Source organism: Callithrix jacchus, chromosome 9 (genome assembly GCF_049354715.1).
Source record: "Callithrix jacchus isolate 240 chromosome 9, calJac240_pri, whole genome shotgun sequence".
Lineage (NCBI taxonomy): Eukaryota > Metazoa > Chordata > Mammalia > Primates > Cebidae > Callithrix > Callithrix jacchus.
The window spans coordinates 47,071,186-47,097,271 of NC_133510.1; the positions used below are offsets into that span (position 1 = coordinate 47,071,186).

The window sequence follows — 26,086 nt, forward strand, 5'->3', positions numbered from 1 at the left end:
GTGAGTCATTAAGAACTTGCCTTATGTATCTGGGTGCTCCTGTATTGGGTCCATATATGTTCAGGATCGTTAGCTCTTCTTGTTGTATCGATCCTTTTACCATTATGTAATGTCCTTCTTTGTCTCTTTTGATCTTTGTTGCTTTAAAGTCTATTTTATCAGAGAGGAGAATTGCAACTCCTGCTTTTTTTTTGCTCTCCATTTGCTTGGTAAATCTTCCTTCATCCCTTTATTTTGAGCTTTTGTATATCCTTGCCTGTGAGATGGGTTTCCTGGATACAGCACACTGATGGGTTTTGGCTTTTTATCCAATTTGCCAGTCTGTGTCTTTTGATTGGTGCATTTAGCCCATTTACATTTAGGGTTAATATTGTTATGTGTGAATTTGATACTGCCATTTTGATGCTAGCTGGCTGTTTTGCCCATTAGTTGATGTAGATTCTTCATTTTGTTGATGCTCTTTACCTTTTGGTATGTTTTTGGAGTGGCTGGTACTGGTTGTTCCTTTCTATGTGTAGTTCCTCTTTCAGGAGCTCTTGTAAAGCAGGCCTAGTGGTGACAAAATCTCTGAGTACTTGCTTGTTCACAAAGGATTTTATTTTTCCTTCACTTATGAAGCTTAGTTTGGCTGGATACAAAATTCTGGGTTGAAAGTTCTTTTCTTTAAGGATGTTGAATATTGGCCCCCACTCTCTTCTGGCTTGTAGGATTTCTACTGAGAGATCTGCTGTGAGTCTGATGGGCTTTCATTTGTGGGTGACCCGACCTTTCTCTCGTGCTGCCCTTAGCATTTTCTCCTTCATTTCAACCCTGGTGAATCTGACGATTATGTGCGTTGGGATTGCTCTTTTTGAGGAATATTTTTGTGGTGTTCTCTGTATTTCCTGGACTGGAATATTGGCTTGCCTTGTTTTGTTGGGGAAGTTTTCCTGGATTATATCCTGAAGAGTATTTTCCAGCTTGGATTCATTCTCTTTGTCACTTTCAGATACACCTATTACACGTAGATTATGTCTCTTCACATAGTCCCACATTTCTTGGAGACTTTGTTCATTCCTTTTTGAGCTTCTTTCTCTAATCTTGGCTTCTTGTTTTATTTCATTGAGCTGATCTTCGACCTCTGATATCCTTTCTTCTGCTTGGTCAATTCGGCTGTTGAAACTTATGCATGCTTCATGACATTCTTGTGTTGTGTTTTTCAGCTCCATCAGTTCATTCATATTCCTCTCTAAGTTGTCCATTCTTGTTATCATTTCCTCAAATCTTTTTTCAGCATTTTTAGTTTCTTTGCATTGATTTAGAACATGTTCTTTTAGCTCACAGAAGTTTCTCATTACCCACCTTCTCAATTCTGATTCTGTCATTTCATCACACTCATTCTCCATCCAGCTTTGTTCCCTTGCTGGTGAGGAGTTGTGATCCCTTGTAGGAGGAGAGGTGTTCTAGTTTCAAGTGTTTTCCTCTTTTTTTGCACTGGTTTCTTCCCATCTTTGTGGATTTATCCACCTGTCGTCTGTGTAGTTGCTGATTTTCAGATTGGGTCTCTGAGTGGACATCCAGGTTGTTGATGATGAAGTTATTTCTGTTCCTTAGTTTTCCTTCTAATAGTCTGTCCCCTTCTAACAGTCTGTAGGACTGCTGAGGTCCACTCCAGGCCCTGCTTGCCTGGGGATCACCTGCAGCAGCTGCAGTTTCTTCTTCTGCTATCTTCGTCTCTGAATGATGCCCGCCAAATGTCAGTCTGATCAGCCCTTTGTGAGGTGACTCTTTGGAGACAAGGGGGTCAGGGAGCTGCTTGAGGAGATAGTCTGTTCTTTAAAGGAGCTCAAGTTTTGAGCTGTGAGCTCCGTTGTTCTTTCATATCTGCTGGGCAGGTACGTTTAAGTCTGCTGCAGCAGAACTCATAAACCGTCTTTTTTTCCCCAGGTGCTCTGTCCTGGGGAGTTAGGGCTTTATTTATGAGTGTTTGTTGTGCTGCTGCCTTTTTTTTTTATTTTCAGGGCTGCCCTGCCCAGCAAGGAGACAGCCTAGTCACTGTCTGCCTGCAGAGGCTTTGCTGAGTTCCGCCCTGCTGCCCTTGAGCTTCCCTGTAGTCCTGTTTATTTGGGTGTGGTTAGAACTGCCTTGGCAATGGTGGCCCGCCTCTGTAATGGTGGACTCTCTCTGTTATGGTGGGTTGCCTTGGCAATGGCAAGCTGCCTCAGCAATGGCGGACTACCTCCATAGGGGTGGAGTGCCTCAGTAATGGCAGAGCTCCTCCTCCACTGAGCTGCACCATCCTGGGTTCAGCTGTGCTTTCCCTGAAACTCTGAACCCTGAGTTTCCAACTGGTGTTTTTTTTTTTTTTTTTTTTTTTTTTTTTTTTTGTGGGGGGTGGGACCCGTCAAGCCTAATCACCTGGATCTCTGCCTCAGAGCCTTTTTTTTTTTTAAGTTGAATGGTTGACTCTCTACTAGGTGTTCCAGTCGGCTGCTGAAAGGGTGTTGGGATTTGTGTGATTTCCCATGCGGCAACCCACTGCACCAGCTGAAACAATGGCGCTGCTTGGGAATCTCCTGGCCAGCTTAAAAGGGCAACCAGACCAGTGTATTTTGTACAGAGAGCTGCTGCACTGGCTAAAACAGCTGTGCTGGCCAAAACAGCCGTGGTGGTGACCCATAGGGCTCCTCCACCTAGGAATCTCCTGGTCTGTGGGCAATAAAGATCAGTCTGGAAATGTGGCGTCCACTCACCCTCTGCGCTTTCACTGGGAGCTGCAATTCTGAGCTGCTCCTAAAAAGGCAATCTTAGATCTTCCTCTGGTTTCCAATGCATTTCTTTTTAAGACTGAATAATATTCCATTGGAATGGATATATCAAATTTTGGTTTTTTTTCATTTGTTAGCTAGTTAAAAAACATTTAGACTATTGGTACTTTTTGACCATTATAAGTAATTCTGCCATGAACATATGTATACAAATTTTGGTGTGGACATAAGTTTTTAATTTATCTAGGGTATATACTTAGGAGTAGAATGGCTGGGTTATTTTGGTAACTATTTGTAAACTTCTGTGAGCTGCAAACCACTTTCCAAAGCAGTTGTAGCATTTCATATTTCCACCAGCAATCTATGGTGGTCCCCATTTCTCTCTAGCCTCATCAGTACTTGTAATTATCTCTTGTTTTTATAGCCATCCTAGTGGACATATAGTGGCATGTCATTGTGGTTTTGGTTTACATTTCTCTAATAGCTAATGATATGGAGCATCTTCTTTGTACATCTTTTCTAGTGAAATTTCTATCACTTTTTTTGCTCATTCTTTAATTAGTTGTTTGACTTTTTATTATAGAGTAGTTCTTTATACATTCTGAATATAAGTCAGTCCCTTGTCAAATATATAATTTGCAAATATTTTCTCCCATTCTGTAGATTGTCTTTTCACCTTCTTGATAGTATCCTTTGAAGCTCAAATGTTTTTAATTTTAATGTCCAATTTACCTATTTATTTTTTTGTTGCCTGACATATCTATTGGTTTTGCATTTGACAACCCTGCCAAACCCAAGGTAATGAATATTTACATTTTCTTCTAAGACTTTTTTATTTTAGTTTCTACATGTAGGTCTATGTGATCCACTTTGAATTCTTATTTATATATGAGATAAGGGTCCAGTTGAACTCTTTTGCATGCAGATATTTTGTTATCCCAGAATAATTTGTTGAAAACTATATTACATTCTAACAATAGTTCTCTGACATCAGCTGGTTGTCCTGTAGTGCAATTCAGTCTGACACTATTCATAGTTAACATCACATACCACAAATTCAATGACAAGGTCCCCAACAAGACTGTCCTTACTTAAAAGGCCAGCTGCAAGTGGGGTCCCTAAGCTACCTTTATTTCTGCTTGGCAGAATTGGCTACAAAATTGGGAGTTCCATAGAACCCCTTTAAGGTTTGATAGTTTACTAGAACAACATACCTGTCACACTGAAGTTCTATACTTATGATTGCCATTTTATTATTAAGGATTTAAATGAACAGCTGGGTAAAGAGATATACAGAATATGTCTGGAATAGTCTAGAGCACAAGTTTGTGTCTTCATGGAGTTGGTTGAACCACCTTCCTGGTACTTCAATATGTTCACTATCCTGGAAGCAGTTTAAGTCTTATGTTCATAGTTTATTTTTTGTTTCTAAGATGGAGTCTTGCTCTGTTGCCCAGGCAGAGTGCAGTAACATGATCTCAGCTCACTGCAGCCTCCACTACCTGGGTTAAAGAGATTATCCTGCCTCAGCCTCCTGAGTAGCTGGAATTATAGGTATGTGCCACCATGCCCAACTCAATTTTGTATTTTTGATAGCAATGGGGTTTCGCCATGTTGGCCAGGCTGGTCTTGAATTCCTGACCTCAAGGCATCTGCCCCCTACCTTTGCCTCCCAAAGTCCTGGGATTATAGGCATGAGCCACTGTACCTAGCCTCATATTCATTATTTTAATTCGAGTTATTTATTACATAGGCATGTCATTGGCCATGCGACTGAACTAAATCTTCAGATCTTCTTTTACCAGAGATAGGGGACTGGAAATGTCATCACTCTAATTACATGGGAATTTTTTATTCTTCTGATAGCCTCCCCCATCATGTAGGCTATCTGTGGCAACAACCCTGTGACCCCTCATTAGCATAACAAAGTCACATTTATCACTCAGGTAATTTCAAGAATTTTTTTTTTTGAGACAGAGTCTCGCACTGTCACCCAGACTGTAGTGCAGTGGTGCGATCTCGGCTCACTGCAGTCTCCACCTCCTGGGTGCAAGCAATTTTCCTGCCTCACCCCCCTGAGTAGCTGGGACTACAGGAGTGCATCCCCACACCCAGCTAATTTTTTTGTATTTTTAGTAGAGATAGGGTTTCACCATGTTGGTCAGGATGGTCTCAATCTCCTGACCTCATGATCCACCCTCCTTAGCCACCCAAAGTGCTGGGATTATGGAAGTGGGCTACCACGTCTGGCCCCAAGAATGTTTTTAACTCTGTGCCAGGAACCAGACAAAGACCAGATTTTGAAAAATATATTACCACTTACAACACACCTATTCTTTGGGCAACCTTGTCAAAAATCAACTAGCTACAAATGTATGGGCTTATTCTGTGCCATTAGATTTATATATGTATCCTTATACTGGTATCACACTGTCTTGATTACTGTAGCGTTGTCATAATTTTGAAGTTGGGAAGGATGCATCCCCCCCTTTTACTTTTTTGTTTTTCAGGATCGATTTAGCTATTTTGGATTTTTATATTTCCATATGAATTTTAGGATCAGCTTGACAGTTTATGTAAAAAAGCCAACTGGGATTTTGATAAGAGTTATGTTCAAGAATATTAAGTTTTCTCATCCATGAATGTAGGTTGTCTTTTCATTTTTTAGATATTCTTTAATTTTTTTCAATGATGGTTTTAGTTTGTGATTCAGAAGCCGTCCAACTTCTAATGTTAAATTCATACCTAATGATTTTATTCTTTTGACATTATTACAAATGGAATTGTTTCCTTGATATCATTTTCAGAATGTACATTGCTAGTGTGCAGAAATATCATTGATTTTTATATGTTGATCAACTATCCTGCAGTCTTACTGAATTTGTTCTTTAGCTCTTACAGTTTTTTAGTTACTTCCTTAAGATTTTCTATGTAGAAATGATGTTATTTACAAATAAAGATAATCATACTTCTTCCTTTCAGTCTAGACACCTTTTCTTTCTTTTCTTAGTGAACCTGTCTGTAATATTTAATAAAATGTTGAATAAAAGTGGTATAAGCAAATATTCTTGTTCCTTATTTTAAAGAGAAAACAGCTAATATTTCACCATTAAGTATTACAGTTGTAGATTTTTCATAGATGGTCTTTACTAGGTTGAGGAAGTTTCCTTCTATTTTTAGTTTGTTTAATATTTTTATGGTGTTAAAATGGGGTGTTGGATTTTGTCAGATGCTTTTCAGCATCTATAGAGGTGTTGTATGATTTTCCCTTTTATTAACATGGCATTTTATGTTGTTTGATATTTATATGATAAATCAACTTTGCATTTCTGGGATAAATTCTATTTGGTTATAGAGTGTAATTCTTTATGCCATTTTGTGTACTCTAAAAGAATCTAGATATTCCAAAATTATTTAGGCTTTTTAAAATGAAAGAGAATATAAATTAATAAATAAAAGTTGTACAAGTCACCTAGTCTTAGCTTACCTCTAAGTCTGCAGCTCTGGTATAACAGACCAGTATTTTAGAAGTGAAATTCTATTTTCCTGAAAGTACAATTTGAAGTATTATCATTAACATACTGGCCTGCATAATTTTTGATAATATAGGACCATCCTAGTAGAAAATTTGATAAGCTTTATATTTATACAATTTTAATAAGATTGTTGCAAGATATCATATGAAATTAATAAATGTCTAAACATCTAGAAGTCACATAATTTAGCCATTTTGGTGGCCAAACCTTAAAACGTAGAGAATAGCTGTGAACTTCTCTATATAAAAATTACTGGACATTCACAAATAAATAAGCACAATAAAATAGCTGTATGCATTGAAAAATTCTTGGATTCTTGGTTCATGACAAGTTTGTGAAGCCATTTTATAGATTGGGAAATTAAGCCTGAAAGAGGTTATATAAATTTCCAAAGACATGGGGCTTTTCTGTCATGGAAATCAATACTTAAAGTTCTGCTTTATGACCCTGCAGTCTGGCTCTGATAAAGTGACCACTTATAGAGTGTTTCTGTTTTTATTTTGTTCTTTCTGTTGTTGGTATTTTTGTCTAGAAATTATTCAATGGGTTTGTAAAATATTTATTCTTATATAACTTAGTGTCCTAGTATGATATAGCACTGTGCTTGCTAAGTCTTATGTATTCCATAAATTTTATTCAATAAATTTGTACACATATGTACTCCAAATTCCAGTGCCCATTAGAATGTTTTGCATTAAGTATTGTAGCTCTAAGTAACATTGCATTTTATATATATATATATATATATATATATATATTAAGTGCCTATCAGGGACCATGAGAATGGTTGTAACTGTCTCAGTAAAAATAGGCTTAGCATCACTTTAGGCTACATACACACCCTTGTGTTAATGAGTCCATGCATCACACATGCATGCTCGTGTGACTGAATTAATCATATGATGACTTTTAAATAGTTTCATTGATATGGTTCCAAAATAATTAGTTCATATTTTTACATTTCAGTTGTTGCTATATCTTGTAATGTCATTAATAAAAAATCTTAGTTGTTCATTTATTTTCCATTCTTCAGCCACTAACTGGCAGTTTTATGAGTCTAATGTTGTTTTATGGCTATGAATCTTGTCCAGAAAAAAAATTACAATTAAAATACTTAATATTTTTTCCAACATTTCGCAGTAAAATCTTATTTAACTATCTTTATGATTTTTAATCTGAGTATTTTGGAATTACTTTGATTTCTCACTTAATATTTTCTTTGTTTTAATTTCTTCTTCTTTTTTCTTTTTTTCAGCATTTCAAGAAATAGATAATATCAAGGACACTGGGAGTGGAAGAGATTGGACTGGGAGACCCAACAGGTCAGGACATTTTCATTATCATTTGCTGCTGGTTCATTTGCCATCGGTTTTACAATTTTCAAATCTCTTGCCACTTGCTTATTTCTTGCATGTGCTTACTTGAGTTGTTCTTGGTTTCCAAATCATGAATAACACCCTTAAAATAAGAAGCCAAGCATTTGGGTACCTTCCTTTTATAGGTTGAAAATGAAAAAAAATTAAAGAAACTTTCAAGAATAGAAAAAAAATCGAACCTAAGTTACATGGATGTTCTAATTTATATTTTTTCTTCCTATTGTACCAACTGTTTTGAAATGAAACTTCTAATGAAGTTTCCCAGAATCAAATTCTTAAAACATATAGAATGTTAAGAAACATGTAATTCTAGTGGGGATGCACTCAAGTAATGAAAATCGAGTTTCTTCTCTTCTCTGCCATATAGTCTGTGCTGGGGTCCACCTCTAAAATCTTTTGACACTCTTCAGAGTCAGTCTGTTTGCCAATGCTAATAGTAACTACAGAATGTTGACTACCATGTATGAAATGAAAGTTAATTAAATCAGACAATTTCTATGTAAATCAAAAGATCTCAATAGTCAATATAGTCAAAGAGTCTACTGGGAGCATTCAGCAGTCATTGTGCATGACTGGTTTTAGCCACATTCCTCAGTAAGCTGGAGCTGCAATGGCCTTAGAAGTTCCCACTGCCATGAATATGGCTGATGCCTATGTGTTCACCCCTTGGTTCAGGGAAGTCTCTTGGCTTCCATTGGTTTCAACCATTGTTGAAACATCAGCAGTGTTCACAACTGTCACTGTTACTGCTTAGTAGTGAATGAAGACTTGGAAATCCCCTCCCTCTTCGTTACCCCTCCCATGTTACCACTTCCACGGCTCCCCTGGAGTGTGTGTGTGTTAGGTCCTTGGTATTCAGGTCTTCCGTAGAGCAACTACCAGTGAGGATTTTGGTTTTTATTATACAGGGAGATAAATGTCTTTGTCCTTCAGTGTAATCAGATCCTTTCAACTAAAATGACTTTCTCAAAAAGGAGCTAAGCTTAAAATTCTTCTACCTGGATGCTTCAGGGACTTTATTTTTTAGCATGAACATTAAGGATTAGACACATTTTTGTTGGCATATACCTTGAGAGAACACTTTTACCAGCTTAAACGAAAGATAAATTTCATCTATATTTTGATGCAATATGTATGTGTGAGTCTCTGCTTTTAGCTAAATTAGGTAAAAGTCCTGCAAAAGGCTGTATTTAAAATGATATGCCAAAGTAATTGCGCTTGTAAGTGTGTCTGCACTGATTCTTGCAGAGTTGAGTACCACTTCTTAATGATACTTGATAAAGAGTGTTCTGATAATGAACATCCCCAAATTTTTAGTTTGCAAATATTACTGAAATAAACATTAAAACCAAGTAAGTTGAAGCTAAACATGGCATCCAAGTATTATATAAATATTGACCTTAAATTGAATACACTTGTTCAGTTCGACTGTTGCATGTTTGGAAGCAAAATTGAGAAGGAAGAGATAAACATCTCATAGATCCCTACAGTCTTAAGAGAGAGAAAAAAATTTGGTCCAATCAACTTATTTTTCACAAGCCCAAATTACTCTCCTCTGTCACATGAAACACATTAGTTACAGAACTAAATCTATGTTTTTTGGCATGATGCAGGCCTACTGCATTATGCTACCTCATGGGTTACAGAACAAAAATTATTCTGCATACTACATTGTGCACAGACCTAAAAATACCATCATATTTGCCATTTTGCCAATTTATCATTTGATAAAGAATGCTATTGGTACTAACACTTCACTTTGGATTATACCTAATAATTCAAAGAAATCAAGTACTTAAAAATTATTTTAGGTAGTGTCATTTCCATGGAGAAGTTTTCTGTTTAGCTAAGTGAAATAAAAAGATGAAGATCCCTTCATTAATTCATTTATTTATTCATACAAGGAAAATTCCTACTCTCCCGGAGCTTTCATTCTTATGGAAGAAACGCAAAGTGAAGATTTTGATACGTATGTCGGTGGGCATACTTACTAAGAAGAAAAATAAAGCAGGGATACTAGAGAACACTGCAAGACCACCTCAGATACACATTTTAGGGGAAGGCTCTTTGATAAGGAGAGAATGGAACAGAGGCCTGAATGGAGTAAGAGAATCATTTCCAAATGTGAGGGAAGAGAGGTACATTGAACAGGAAGAGCCAGTAGGACGAGTCTGCTTGGTGTGTTGAAGGAATGTAGCAGGAAGACAGTAAGAAACAGACAAGTAAGAGATGGCTCTACAGAGGATGATGTGGCATTCATCATTTACAACCTGGTAGACCATGGTAGGACCTTGACTACTCTTCTGAGGGAGATGGAGATCATTAAAGGAATTTCAGCAGATGAGGAACATGTTATGGTTCATATATTTTAAGGATTACTCTGACTTACAGGTTGTATACAGCATTTTAAACATTTCTGTTTATAGACAGAATCTAAATTATGAGTAGAAATAGAAAAATGATTATGCCAACATTGTCTAATCAGGATATTGACTGATTGTGTTCAAGAAGCTAACATTCGATAATAAAGCTGTCCTTTCTTTTCCATGTCTTCAATTTGCAGAACTTTTTGAATTTGAATTATGTTTTTTGGCTTTGTATAATAGTGTTTATGACAGGGACCTTAATGATAATGATATATAATATTTAAAATTGTGTGCATCCAATTAGTTGCTTGGAACAGCTGAATTTCTCATTTGTTTGCCATTTATAATTTCAACATAAACCACGTAGCCTTCTATAAGTCTGGAAGCAAGTCCTGAATTGTATCTCCTATTTGCAAGGGAAGATGTTTGAAAATTATTTAACTCTTTTATTATAATTGTCCCAATTCATGAGCCTATTTATGAGCAGGAAACATAGAGTAGTTAAAACAAATCAGTTTAATATGAATTAGTAGGCATGAATTCTGGAAGTAGCTCTGAAGCTTACTAGCTGAGTAGCTTGTCATTTGGATGTCTGTTTGCCTCTTACATGACCTGTGGGAGAAGTGTATAGTGTTGTTATTGCTGTAGTTCCTTGACGTTTGTCCAGCCATTGTACACATATTAGGTAATAAGGAGAAAATGGGTGAAAAAAGACTTGCTTGCATTATAAGTAACCATTTATAACACAATTGAGAAAATAAGGGATATGGGTTCATGTAAATAACAGGATAACATCCGTATTTATTTTCAGGAAATTATTAGGTTCGAGTAGGTATTATTGATACTTGGAAGGAAGGATTATTTCTAAAAGTATCATTCCTATCATGTGATGAATCATGGTAAGTATTTGAAAAGAGATTTGGGAGGCAGGGAGTGCCTTCTACTAATGATCTTGTTGCAGGAGTTTTCAATTGCCAAATAAGTAGTTACCAAAAAGTTTTCAAATTTCTAAACGTTGCATTAGGAACTATTTAAAAACTCTACCTAGGTTATCTAGGCTTAGATTTTCATTATTTTCCTATTAGAATATTCATGCAACAAAATATATGAATACATACCTGTTTATAAATATTTAATATTATTTTCCTAAAATTTCTTATTCTAAATTCTTCCCTTTTTAGTCATAAGAATAAGAATCATTTTTATGATTGAACTGATAAATAAGGAAATTATTCTTTGACATTATTTTTTGGAGAGGGCATGCTGACTTCAACTTCACCCATACACCTAAGATTGTTTTTGAGTCTGGAGTGATTCCTGTCACTTTCTGCCTCAGACAGTGGAGGAAATTCTCCAACTCCTGTAAGAGTCATTTCTTCTACCTATGCCTGTTCTACAAACTTTGATTCTCTTCTCCAGTACCTTCAACTTCTGCATTACTAGAAGCAAAATATTTAAACATGTTCAAGTTTCTCATCTAAAAACAAATTAAAACTTTTTTTGATTTTTACTTCTTCCTGTAGCTACCACTCCCTTCATATACAAATTTCCCTAAAGCTTAATCTTAAATTTCAGCAATTTTCTTTTCTTATTCTCACTCCTCCACACTCCTGCACTTCTCTCAAGCCAAATCTTGCTAAGATGGTCAATAATTGTTATCATGGTAAATCCAAAAGGTATTTTTCAGTCATTATCTTATTTGGTCCTTAGTTTCATTCAGCTGCATGAAACTGTTTTTGAAGGACTGTCTTCCCTCTGCTTTTCACTTGGGAGTGAACCTGTCTTGTTCTCCACTGTATCCCTAACATACTTTTTAAAGTGCTTTGTTAATAGTATGTGCTTAATAAATGTGGTATGAAGAGCTATAGCCAAATGAATACATGTGAAGTGCAGTGCCATAAAAGCCACAAAAGATCTACCAGGTGACAGTCTATAAGCCTTCATAGAAATTTCATATACAAGTCAGTATTTGAGCTGGGCTTTAAAGGATGCATGTGCTTTTGCCCAGCAGAGATGTTGGACAGTGGAAAGATTGCCAAGTATATATTTAAAGCTCTGAGGTCTTCTGTTCCTCTTTGGGCTTGAGTTTGGATGCAGCACAGGGGATACAAAGGGAAAATAGTGACTACAAAGGTAAGTTGGGTTCAAATAATAAGAAGTCTTTGAATCTTGGGCTAAGTGGTTTGTCCTAATTCCATAGGACTTGGGGAGTAATTAAAATTTTTTGTCTTCGGAAAGTAGGGTGATGATTAGGGCTGTGCCTTGGATCAATTAATTATTATATCACTATGAAGCTGATTGATTTATAAACTGTATGGCTATAAGAAGGAAGATAGAATACTAATGCAATCATGAAATAAGAGCTCAGGCAAGCCAGGCATGAGGTGGTAACAACAGGGTGCAGATATAAGCAGAAATCTGAAGATGGATTCTACAGGACTTGATGTCTTTCTAAAGTGATAAGGGATCAATTTCAACCTTGAATAATGGAAATGAAGGCCATGCAATTCACAGATGTAGGAAATCACAAAAAGCAGCTTTCTTTATTGATTTATTCTTTTTAAAATTTTTGGGGCAGAGGGCATGAATCATTTTGAGAGTCTTTATATTTGAGTTGCCAATATTGATATATTGAGGAAGTATTCCATATCAGAGATTCTGGAACCTGGCATGGGAGTTGAGGATACAGCTATATGAATTTAAACTTGATGCTGAAAATTGCCTCCTTGGTGAAGGAAGGGAGATCCAGACTGAGGCAATACCCTGCAAGACAAGGGGGCTGAATGCCATGTAGGATTTTGAAGAAGATCACATGGAATGGTGGAAATAAAAGAAACTCTTGAATTTGAATTATAGCTTTGCTGCTTTACAAACCGTATGGTCTCAAAGTAGCATTTGATTTGTTTATTCATTTATTTATCTTTAATATCTGCACAGGGCCCTTGATCTGCAAACAGTAAGCACTAAATGTAGGCTTTATTGCCTCACTAGCATATAATCATGTCCACAATATGGATTTTTGAAGTATTAAAAAGTTGTGTTTTCATTTGTTTACTCATTTGTTCATTCATATGCTCTTACTGAGTCTTACTCTGTGACAGGCACCCTTGTTATATCGCCTGACTTCTCCTCCGTCTCATTCCTTGACTAGAATTTTCATTGGTCCAACTTGGTGATACTGTTCTCAGCTATAGGAAAAAGATTGATTGATTGATATCTCATCCATCTATAGAGTCATGCCATTTACATCTCAGACTAATTTTCCTCCTCCTCAAGTTGGTTGAGATAGCTCCAAAAGGAAGTAATGGTGAATGTTGCCCTTACTTTTATAATAACCGGAAAGAATCTTTCTGCTGATTTCATTTAGATGCTTATAGTAAAATATTTAACTTACAAATGATTTAAATTATCCTCTTTAACAGTAGTTAAACACACTGATGTTACAGAGATCTGCCAAACATGACTATTATATGACTACTGAGAAGATTTTGGATAGAAGTGCTCGTTAGAAGAGGGGAGGCCTGGCCCTGAATGCTGAATGAGTGTTTGCCTGGGGTGTCCCCAGAAATAGGAGCTGACACAGGTGTTCAGCACAGTTGCTTACTGCTTCCCATCAAGAAGGATGGGAGGTTCTTAGTACTACCGGTTTGTGGCACTCAGCATATTTGGCAAGCAGTCAGCTCTGGCTGTGGATTTCCCTGGGGAAAATAAAAGCCACAGGGAAGTCATCAGTGTGACCTTCTGCTGGGTAGTTGGCACACAGTTGCACCACAGGAAAGCTTTCAGTTGTCATTTTCTGAACGGGGAGATATCAGGTGCTGATGGAGGCTCCCCATTTAAGGTGGAAGGTGAAGGAGGAAACCAATATTGAACAGAAGCTTACCAAATAATTCCCAGTCACGAAGCTTAATACCAACTGATCTGCTGATAAAAGAGATTCTTGGGGGGAGGCAGTTGGTGTTTTTTGGGGGGGTTTCTTTGGTTCTGTAAGCATAATTATAAGCTTTCCTATTGAATTCTGACCCATCATATTGAAATGCTGTCACTAGTATCATTAGCAAGTAAAGTGTTGATAACATAGTCAAATGCACAGCAGAGTTCTGGCTCTTAAGTGTCTGGACTAACTCCCAATATTAGGAATAAGAGTCAAACTGCCATCACTTTTCCTATGCTAACAGACGCCCTGCCATTAGCAGTCTGAAGGCAATTTTAATAAAATACATAGCCCTGCTGAGTTGGTCTCAAAAGATAAATACTCAATGCAGAAAAGAAGCTTTTGTTTAAAAGTAATTATTTAAACTATGTATTACAGGTAATTTTCTTTTACCAGTAAGGCAAATGCTATCAGAATTTCAATAACCATTTTGTGGATCTTATCTAAATAATGTGCTATTGTCATTGCTAAGAGTTAAAGCAGTGCTCATTTTTACCTATATACAAAATGAGGGCACATTGGATCCAGGTACCATGTGCAAGTGTTTCACAGTTGATATTACATTCTCGGGTGAACAGGGTTGTGTTCTTGGACAGATTTACGGAAACGTAACAAGCTGGTGATAGAGTTCTGGGAACAGACTTGACTTGCAAACACAGATTAGAACAGGAGGGCAAAGAACAGCTTTCTATTTTCCCTTTGCTGTCCGAAAGGAAATCAAATTTCAGTCTTTAAAAAGCTCTTTTAATAGGATGCTTGTACATAAACCACAGTCACAAGGGTATAATAAATGTGTGCATATATCTGAGGAACCAGAGCTTTGTTCGCCAAAAGGTAAAAAGCTCAGAAAGCTTTCGTAAGGGCCTATTTTGGAAACGTTTGAAGCCACCGCCTTTTCTTTCCTTCCTCCTAGCATGAAATCCTTAAATTAATATAGAATTAGCTCTGGCCTTATTTTAGGCAGAGAGACAATGTGCCTACCTAAGTGGGATGCAAGAGGTATGAGAAAGGTTCCTATTTTTCCTTACTGCTCTTCACAATGAAAGCAGATACTAGTACAAATTCCACTCAAATCTCAACTATTTTTTTTCATGAGATATCACCTTAGGCGAGTATTTTGTCATCTTTGTCAAGCCTTTGTTTCCTCATGTATAAAATTAGTATAAGAATAAAATGAGCCTTGTATGGTTGTTTCGATGATGTAATGGGATGATGCATGTAAAATATTTGGGGTGGTGTCTGACACAGGAAGCACTCAGGAAATGTTAACTTTTATTTGAATGAGCTATTAGCAAAATTTTATCAGGGAAAACACAATGTTGAGCATTGTGCTAGGAGTTGGGATAAATACATTGAATAATATATGGTGTCTATTCAAAAGTAAGAAGCCTAATGCAAGACAGGCATTTAAGCAGATGACTTAAGTACTGTGTGCCACTTGTTGTAATGTGAATCTAGATCTTGGGGACATTAAGGAGGAAGGGCTTAATCTTGGCCATGGGAAAAATTACTGCCAAATCTTCTTGATTTTTTTAAGCTTTCAAAGAGAAGACACTAAGCTGTATAGTTTCATCCTGAGCTGTTGTGATCAAAGCCAACTATTTTTTTTTCCAAGAGTGATTTTTTCCCAGCTCCTTGTTTTTTCTGTTCTTCTTCCTTTACATTTATGTAAACCTTTTCCTTAATTGTTAGTACTGTGGTTAGATGATATCTTTAGGCAGTGAGAGGAGGTAAACATGAATTAACCATTCAAATGCTGCTCAGCATCTTGCTAAAACGATTTCAGGGAGAGTTAGAAACATGAGCATTATTCTCATACGTTGCTGATGGGAATGCAAACTGATACAAACCTTTGGGAGAGAAGTTGGTGATGAATAAATAAATCTACATACACACTGAACCTTTTGATCCAGCAATCCCACTTTTAGGAATTAATCCTGAAGACATAATATCAACAATATTAGAACTAGCCCAGGGGGTGGTGGCTCATGCCTGTCATACCAGCACGTTGAGGTAGGCAGATCACTTGAGATCAGGAGTTTGAGATTATTCTGGCTAACATGGTGAAACCCCGTCTCTACTAAAAATACACAAAGTAGTCAGATGTGGTGGGAACCCATAATCCCAGTTACTTGGGAGGCTGAGGCAAAAGAATCACTTGATGAACCCGGGAGGTGGAGGTTGCAGTGAGCTGGGATTGCAACCACTGCGCTCCAGCCTGGGTGACAGAGTGGGACTTCATCTCAAAAAAAAAAAAAAAAAAAGAAAACTATATGCCCAAGATTACTCATCATACCAATGTTTATAATTTTAACATATTAAAAACAACTTAAATGTTCATGCAGAGGAGGGTAGTTGAATATATGATGGCATCTCCACACAGTTGAGTCCCATGCAGTGGTAAAAATCATGGATAGTTTATAGAGTGATATCTAGGCTAGATTGCTAAGTGGGAAGGAAGTGAAGTAAAGAGAAACAAAGTCTGGAATGGAAATAAAATAAGAAAGTATACAGGTATCTGCTAAGTGGAACAAAGAATAGGAAGGAAGAATCAGAAATTCATGAAACTGATTAATTTTACTGGTTGGGTCCAGGGAAAGGGGATAGAAAGAATGGGAGTAAGGAGCAAGGGGTAAAGAGGTGTTAGGGAGTGACATTTATCTGAATGGACATTTTTGGTATAGTTCTGCTTTTTGGAACTGTGTTAATATTTCACATACTCAAAAAATAAATGATAGAAGTGAGTCAGAGTATTCAGGGCACCCCTCTTGAAATATAAGAAAATAGCAAAAAAAAAAAAAAAACTTAATTGTATTCTTAGGAATTACAGATGAAGGAAATGGGTAAAAAGAGCTAATCAAAGTAACTTTGCCAAACAGTAATTAGAGTTTAGAATCTAAGATTTTAAAAAATTAGCAAAAGAGAACTATTGTACTGTTATCAGAATCTTTGCTTTTCACAAGATATAGGTTAGTGATTCTATTTTTCACAGGGGTGAGATTTAGCATTTCCAAAACTGCTTCAGGTGTCTCCTAGGATTGTGGATGAGAGCTATTTTCTCTCTGTCAAAGAAAGGAAGATGGCTAGAATGAAGCCTGTTTATTAGATTTTTATCTTAGATATCAAGAAAAAAATGTATCACAGATATACAAATAATGAAATAGGAGTGTATGCATGTGTTCATTTGTATATTCCTAGCTCTGTCAGCTGAAAGGGCCTAGGAGCATTAACACCCAGTAGCGATGAGCACCTTTGGTACCTAGTTCTAGGTTTCTAAATACCATTCTCTAGCAAAAGAAACAAAGAATCCTTGTAGAAATGAATGACTTCAGGGCCAGAACCAGAAACGTATGTCGTAAGAGTCTGGAATATCTTGTGATGCCAGAAAGTAGTGAAGGAGTAAAAAATGATGAAAACTTTGAAATAATGCAGGATCCACCTTGAAGTAGCTCCCTATTTCCAACTTTGGGACATTTGAGCAAGAAAAAATGAGACTAATAGGTTATTCTCAATATAGTCCATAATGTTGTAAGAAATTCTTGAACAAATAAATAAGTGAGGGAGAAAAGAAAGCTATTTTTTAACAGTAAGAATGCCAGTTAGGAGGACTGATGGAAATAGAAAGTCACCATTTGGTAAACACCACAGTCATAATAGTTTCAGGCAAGAATCATCAAACCGATACTACATTTGTGGGTGAAAGTGTAATGAAAAATAGGATATTAACAGAGTGTCAAAGTATCTCCTCTCAAAATACTTATTAATTATAAAAGGAAAGTAGTAACTTGACAGTGGAAAAACCTGGCAGACACCACCTAACACAAATGATCAAAGTTAACATCACCAGTAATGAGACATATCAGCATCATGTGCCTCTCATATGATTCACTGTGAAAGGCACAAAAAGTCATTTCTGTCGTGTTCTTGCCAAAAAACGCATAACACAAATTTCATCATGAAGAAATATTGGACAACCCAAAAGGGACACACTATAAAATAACCTGGCAGGACCCTTAAAAAGTGTGAAGGTCATTAAAAACAAGGAAAGAATGAGGAAACATCCCAGATGGAAAGAGGCGAAGAAAGCAAGACAACTCAATATTGGCCCATGGTCAAAGAAAAAAACATTAGTGGGTCAGTTGTTGATATCTGAGAAGGGCCATAGATCATCAAATAGTATCGTATCAGTGTTAAGCTTTTGGGTTTGCTGGTTATATTATAGGTCCTATAAGATGTTAATTTGTGGGGAACTTGGGTAAAGAATATATATATGGACACTCTGTACTATTTTTGCATTTTTTAAGCCTTAAATTATTTCAAAATGAAGAGTTAAATTGGAACATAAAATGTTGTGTGGCTTAAATAAAATGTATGTATATATTATCCATTCTTCTTTTTTATCACAGAGTTTGCTATATAAAAGGATGAGTCCAATAGACTCTAGGAAGAAAGGAAAATTGTAATAGAGTGATAGGTATGTAACACTGTGAACTGGGTGCATTCTGTTAACTTGCTCTGTCACCCACTGTGTAAGCCCTGGGGCTACTTTCTTTGCTTTTATATTTTGCTAGTCTATCTGCCAATAAAATAGAAATAATGATCTAGCAAGACAGTTTTAAATTATTCACACCAATGGAGGAGAGCAGAGATGTCAAGTATGGAGCCCAAAAACAATAATTTTAAGAAGCACTCAAGTGAAGATCAAGATTTAATGCCAATGAAGAGCCAAGTGTATTCTGGTAGATATAAAACTCCAGATTATAAAAATATTTCCATAGAGAGAAAGCAGAGCTAGTACATTAAGTTTCATGGATGTATGTAAAGAGCAGTAATTAAACAAAAGCTGGAAAGGAAGTAAGGGGCACAGTATCAGTTCAGCCATCCAGTCAGTCTCCAAGAGCCAAGGTTAAGTTAATAACAATGTCTGGCGACTCACACCTTCCAAAGCTTGATGGTGCCAGTTAGATGGGGGAGTATTCACTAATACTTTGTGACAATGTTAAAGGACTAGGGTAAAGGATCAGTAGCAACTGAAGAGTTAGCAGAATTCTGTGCAACACCAGCTTGTTTTCACACACATTGATGTTAAAGAATTTTTGTGTTCAAAATCGTTACACAAGATGTCAGCAGAGAGATTGACATCATTAACTATATTTTATAGATGAGGAAACTGAAATTCAGAGTTTCACAAATCATACAGCTAGTAGAGAATGGACTTGTGCTCTAGACCAGGGTATTCATTTGAGTCCATAAACCTTCTTCTAGCATCAGGAAATTCCCTAAAAGTACACGAAATGTTTGTGTAGAAGATTTTGCAGGTGCATTTTTTTTTTTTTACCTGAGTAAAGGATACAAATCAATTGATTTTATCAGATTTCCAAAGGAGTCTGTGACTTAAAACAGAACAAAATATAAAATTTTCTTTCCACATGAGTGCACAACATGGAGTGGAAATACTTTTGCTTGACTTGGGAGTATATAACTCTCTTTTTTGAGATGAAGTTTCACTTTTGTTGCCCAGGCTGGAGTGCAATGGCATGAACTTGGCTCACCACAACCTCTGCCTCTGGAGCTCAAGCAATTCTCCTACCTCAGCCTCCTGAGCAGTTGGGATTACAGGCACCCACCACCACACCAGTCTAATTTTTTGTATTTTTAGAAGAGATGGGGTTTCACCACGTCGGCCAGGCTGGTCTTGAACTCCTGACCTTAGATGATCTGCCTGCCTTGGCCTCCCAAAGTGCTTCGATTACAGGTGTGAGCCACCACACCCAGCTATAACCCTTACAGTACACTTAAGAAGCATCCATATGAGAGTAAATGATTTAACAGAGAGATTCTAGAACTTGCCCAGAATCACAAGAGTTAGCGCCAGAGGTAAAACCAGAACTCCAGCTGTTCACAATCTCAGGGAAGTGGTTTTCCTATTGACCATGTTATGAACTGTCTTCAGTGGGGATAGTTCTGTGATAGTTCCTCACTGATCAGGGAGGTGGAGATCTGGTTCCCAAGTCTGGTACCAACAGAGGATGTCAGATCCAAAGGAACCTTTAGCAGCAACCAAGTTCCAATGTTTTGCCGAGACATCAATTAGCATTTTGAGCATAAGGGCGATTTGAATAAAATTCTATGGATTGCTTGAGAATTCTCTAGGTGGAATCAGGAAGTATAGTAGAATTATCTTACCTCTGTAGAAAGAAAATGTCTTTTAAATATGGCAGAGGCCTTAGGGTCAGCATTCTGAATGTGTTGTCTCATCTGCCACCTGCAATACTTCCCAGAGTTTTAGCTTCTTAAATTATTCTGGGGCGCTGAAGAAGATCATTCTATACAGAGACGTTGTACTTCGAAGAACACTTTGAATGATACTAGAGTTTCTATATGGCTTTGACATTTGCCAAAAAGGTTACAGTATCTACAGACACCCAAATATTGTCCCTATGTATGCATGTGCATATTGTCACGGCAGCACAGATCAAATTCAAAAAAAAATTTTAACACTTTATTAGAATCAGCGTTCCTTATCATTCATGTATATACACACATAGTAAGACTTTCAAACCCAAGATTTATAAAAGACTTAAAATGTATTATAAAGATCTTACAAAATTTAAAATTTAATCACCAATGATTGAGAGAGCAATAAGGAATCTAAGAGCTGGCTGATGCTTATCTAAGTCACTGCTTCTGTGGACAAGGAAGTGAAGCTCAGAGAGGTTAAATTTTGTATCATTTTACACAGTTAATAAGTGACAGAGCCAGAAAAAGTACCCAGATTTCCTGATTCCTAGCCCAGTTTTCTTTTCACCATGGCATGGTGCCTTATGACACATATGAGATTAGAGCAAAATTGTATTTGTTGAAATGCATGAGAAGTGTTGTGGGTCTTTTGATGATGTTTTGTGGAAGGAGTGGGGTCATTCAATCCTTGATTTTTTCCCCAGTTTTATACTTTAAAACTAATAAATGAATAATATCCTTTATTTCAAATTAGTAAGATTCTAGTGATTTTTTTTCTTTTCAGCAATCTGCGTATAGTTTTGGAAATTACTTTCTTCTTTCAGAATAAATGTATGCATACATTTAAGTTACCAGCTCTTGCGTTGCTAATCCACTAAGTGACTAATCTAAGAAATCACCTCTCTTATTAGGTGCACTGGATTGCAAATGTCTTCTGATAATACTGCAGTGGTAGTGTAGGGATTTGCAACTGGCAGGCAGGAATTGAATTGCCATCATTTGGCTTTAGCAGGAGTTAGAGTCTTGTCTCCAACATAAGCATGAGCCAAGGTACTGTCTCCTTTTTTCTAATTTTAGTTGGAACCATTGGCACTGATCTTACCTAGACAGACTAGTGTTATTTCTACCCAGCACAATCTGCTGGGATGGGCTCTATTCCAAGCCATTCAGTTGAACTTCTCCCCCTGATTTACCAAACAGAGATATGATTGGATGTTGAGGTTAGAAGCTTTTACCCTTTTCGTTAGAAGTCATCCGTTCAGACATAGAGATTCTAAGTTTAATTGGTTCAATGTATGACTCAGAAAGAATTGGCTGTTATGACTGAAAATTGCAGCATGTTTAATTGTGGGTCAGGAAGTAATTACTGCGACATTTTGGTGCTGGGACGTAGATATTGATACATTTAACTGTACAGGGGTGAGCAAAAAGGTGACAAGTGAGATCTGCTTTCCAGCCTTCACCTGTCTTACTCTGGAGCAGACGAATTGTACAATTGTCCTGCCATGGTCTCTAATCATGGGCATCCATCCCTGCTGGCATCTCTGGTGATCTCAGACACAGCGCCCGTGCTTTGGCTCATGTCTGCATCCTTACCTCAATCCTCAGTGAGGCCTCAACAGGCTGGCAGTGCTCTCCCTCGACTAACTTTCACACCACTGAGATGAAAAGGGGGCATTCCAGCCTCTCGGACCTTGATCATCTGTGCAGTCACGTCTGTACTCTTTTCTCCCTGTTTTAGTTTGTCATGGGATGTCTGCAAGGCTGCTGTCTCACTGCGTGCCACACAGGGAGCAGGCCATCAATTCTTATTTTGCTCAGATCCCAAATATAAAAGGGTTTTTATTATTTTTTCATCCCACCCAAACCTCTGTGTACTCTAGATTTGCCCTGTGGGAATTAAAAGTGTAGTGCCCTCATACTAGCGTGTAAGGTCGCTTTTTCCTGGTGAATCTTTCTTCTCTTTAAATCAAAAGTGCCAAAAACATTAACAGTCTTTTGATATTACGCATAAACAGTAATTTCTCATATGTAAAAGCACAGCAGGTTTTTTTTCTTTTTCTCTTGTGGTTGCATGGGAACCTAAATGAGAGAGACAGTCCGTGGAACGAAGAGGGTTAATGCATCGGGTCATTAGTTCATATATCTTCATGGAGAGGTCTTGGTGGTAAGCGGACAGGACACATACCTTGTCCTCCTGGGCTTACAGTGAGTTTGCATGGAATTTATTGTTTTTTGTTATTCTCCAAAACTATAGATAGAAGCACATCCAGAAAAAGCTCAATAGAGAGATCCAGATAAACAAATAGAGAAAAACGTTAAGTTGTGTGGAAGAGGACTTTGAAGTGTGTATCACATCCCAAAGATCCGGTTGAAAAACAGCAGGTCATTATCCAAGTGGAAAAGAATGCTATAAATTTAAACCATTAGTTCCTCCCCGCTCCCCAACCCCTCCCTTTCCCTTTCCCTCTCCTTATTACAATTGTTTCTGGTCTCATTTTGGATAGCAATTGTGGTAAAAAGTCTGTGTTCCCTGCGTGCCACATGTGTTGCTAACTTTTGCCTAGTTTTGAATGACGTATAAGCTGCTCTCCTACAGTGTGAGTAGACCAATAAAATTAATAACAATAAATAATTATGAAACACTTAGATCTTGTTTATGTGTCTTAGATGGAGTTTGTTAATTATCAGAGTTCTCAGTGCAGCCCTTTGAGATGAGTATCACTATTATCCTCATTTTACAGATGAGCAAGTTCATGCAGAGAGAGAGTGTGTGTGTGTGTCTAAGAGCACATGATAACTGGGCAGGCAGACCAGGATTTTATTTGACACCAAACTGTGAGTCCCTATCACATAGGAATTGTGTCAGCTTCAAGTAACAGAAACCTGAGTGACAGTGGAGACTCGGATGCAGTCCTAGCCAGCTGTCTCCTCATGCTGTCAGGGACCCAGACTTCCTCCTGTCTCTTCCTCTATACTTGGAGCACATCTTCATGCTCCTACTCACAAGAGGGCTGGTAGGGCTACAGCAGGCCAGTGTTAGCTCTTGCCCGGGAAGGAAGTGGGAGAAGCACAAAGCACAGAGCAGCCGGCAGCCGAGGGCAAGGCAGTCAGGGCTGTTCCCTTCTAAAAGGTTTTTACTGCATCCCCCTCCCAATTCTATTTACATCTCATTGCTATAGGCAGGGTTTTGTTTATCAAGCAGGAGCCAGGGAAAAGATATAGGGTAGCCAGTTAGTGTTCTCTGCCACAGCTCGTAATCTCCCTGTGTGACTGCCTTTTCCAGTCTTGGTATAAGAATAGGGATAGAGAATATTGTTGTTGTTTTTAAAATTTAAAATAAACCATAAATTTTCCTTTGTCTAGGGTTTTCTAAGGTGTCATGCTTACTAGAATACAATCATACAGGTTCACACCATGTGCCTCTTGACTGGAAGGGTATTCATCTTCTGATGGAATATTTTATATGGAGTCTTCAGCAAATATTTGGCACAGACCTGCTTTTAAGGGGCTATTAAATTGATATGCAAAACTGAGGCATCACTTAAGATTAGAGAAAATGTCAACTGATTGAAGCTTGTTTCCACCTTCCAAAAATGCTAATTGACAAGTGATTAGTTAGGAGGCTAGAAATGTTTTCCTACAGGATAGGCCATTCTGAGATATACATTTTTTCCTCTTCAAGCCTGGTGAAACAAAAATTGCAGATCAGAACGTTATCTGCAGGAAGAAGTATGTTTGAAACTTCAGGAGGCTAAAATTCCATGAACTTACTTATTCTTTTGTATCCTATTACTATTATTTTTTTAAAGACAGGGTTTAGCTCTCTTACCCTAGCTGGAGTGCAGTGGCATGATCTCAACCCACTGCCACCTCCACCTCCCCCCAGCTCAAGGAATCCTCCCACCTCAGCCTCCTGAGTAGTTGGCTCTATAGGCTTGCACCACCATGCCTGGCTAATTTTTGCATTTTTTGTAGAGATGGAGCTTTGCCATGTTGCCCAGGCTGATCTTGAACTTCTGGGCTCTTCAGCCTCCCAAAGTGTTGGGATTATAGGTGTGAGCCACCGTGCCTGATTCATGTTGGAATATAAACAACAGAGGTACATTTAAGCAGTGAGAGAGGATTGGTTGAAGACTGTAGTAAAACCTGAACTGTATAGCTTCTTTATCTGATTGAACCCCACTCTTTAAAAAAAAAATTACTTTTCTTTTTTGCTAACCCGGTTTCTCCATTCAGAAAATGCTGCTGTATATACAGAACCTGTCCATATAGTTTATTTCAGTAAAATACATTACAATAGTATGATAATTCACAGGAATTCTCACTCAGCACTAACTCAATACTGTTTTCGTTTTGGACATTGTTACTGTTCTATCATGTCATTGTGAGCATTATTTATAAATATATATATATATATTTTTTTTTTATTACAAATTGATCTTCAGCTACTTTATGTCAGAACCATGTGCTTCACAGCCGATAGCAGAAAGCTGGGCACAAACCAAATAAATACATATTCACAGTTAATGGGCCAGGCATGGTAACTCATGCCTCTAATCCCAGTAATTTGGGAGGCTGAGGGCGGACAAATCACATGAAGCCAAATATTCGAGACCAGCCTGGCCAACATGGCAAAACCCCATCTCTACTAACAATACAAAAATTAGCTAGGCGTGGTGGCGCAGGTATGTGATCCCAGCTACTCTAACGTCTGAAGCTGGAGAATTGCTTGAACTCTTAAAGAGGAGGTTTCAGTAAGCTGAGATTGTGCCACTACACTCCAGCCTGGGCAACAGAATGAGAGCCCGTTTCAAAACACACACACACACACACACACGCACGCACGCACGCACCCACGCACGCACCCACGCATAGAGTTTATGTATGGAGAATATATAAGCAATTAGGATCTTTCCTAAGAGTATTAAGTTGTTTTTAATTAAATCCTTAACATCAGTGTATTTTTTTAATTGATTGAAAATGTTCATTGAATTTTAGGATTTATAAACTTCAGATTCATGAAATTCTATATATTCTTCTCAAATTTGACTTAGCTCTATAAGAGTGGTGGGGCGGGAATCAGTGGAGGTAGACAAGACACATGCAGTTTGGACCACATAGGTCAAATGCTACCTCTTTTATTTGGTAAATTACAAAATTCTAGTTAGGCAGGTATATTGAGTTCTTCTCTTTCCACTCTTAATGTTAAATTTGCCAAAGGTTGTTATATGTACAATGGAAATACATATGATAAAGATGATTAATACAAAAAAACCTTTTGCCCTTATTAATTGATCACTTCATGTGAAAGTAGTGATTGGACCTAAATTAGCTGACTAATTGCCTTGGTTCTCCTATAGTTTTTATCTTGAAATTGTGACTCTAGAACATTACTACGAATTTTTCAGCAACAGAAAATAAACTGAATTTTTTAAAATTGATGACTATGAAATATTTGGTGATTTCCAGAAATGTGAGTTTACTTGTTTTAAGTAGATGACTCAGTATAGAATTTCATGTGATAATGTTTTTCATTAGTATTCATGATCTGATCCTAGAAATATTTTTCTAGTTTTTTTCTGAAACAATTTATTTTAAACTGCAGCTAGTAGATAATTGCTTTATGTTTTAGGGAAAAGAATCGCTTAATTTTTGTAATCCCTTAAAACATAGTATTGGAACCTGTACCATGCCCATTTCTAATGCCAGCCCTACCGTATAGCTGAATCTTGCCATCAAGTTTACTAAGTAATCTCAATCTTCCTTTCTAGTTTATGAACTATGGTAGTTGACAAAAGGGATTTCTAAAAGATAATTGTATTGGTTAATTCAATTTCTGGGTTGAGCATAAGGTTATAAATTGGAGATCATTCATAGAAATTGA

General features: G+C 37.3%; 1 protein-coding gene across 15 annotated transcripts in view; it reads left to right on the top strand.

The window, feature by feature from the left end:
* The window catches only part of SOX5 (SRY-box transcription factor 5), a 1,034,770-nt gene that overhangs the window by 354,635 nt on the left and 654,049 nt on the right, over positions 1 to 26,086 (top strand). For all 15 annotated transcript variants that reach the window (XM_035258425.3, XM_078339089.1, XM_078339088.1 and 12 more), the window contains one exon: positions 7,539 to 7,605. The gene's annotated coding sequence lies outside the window, so the exon portion shown is untranslated. The remainder of the gene's footprint in view (positions 1 to 7,538; positions 7,606 to 26,086) is intronic.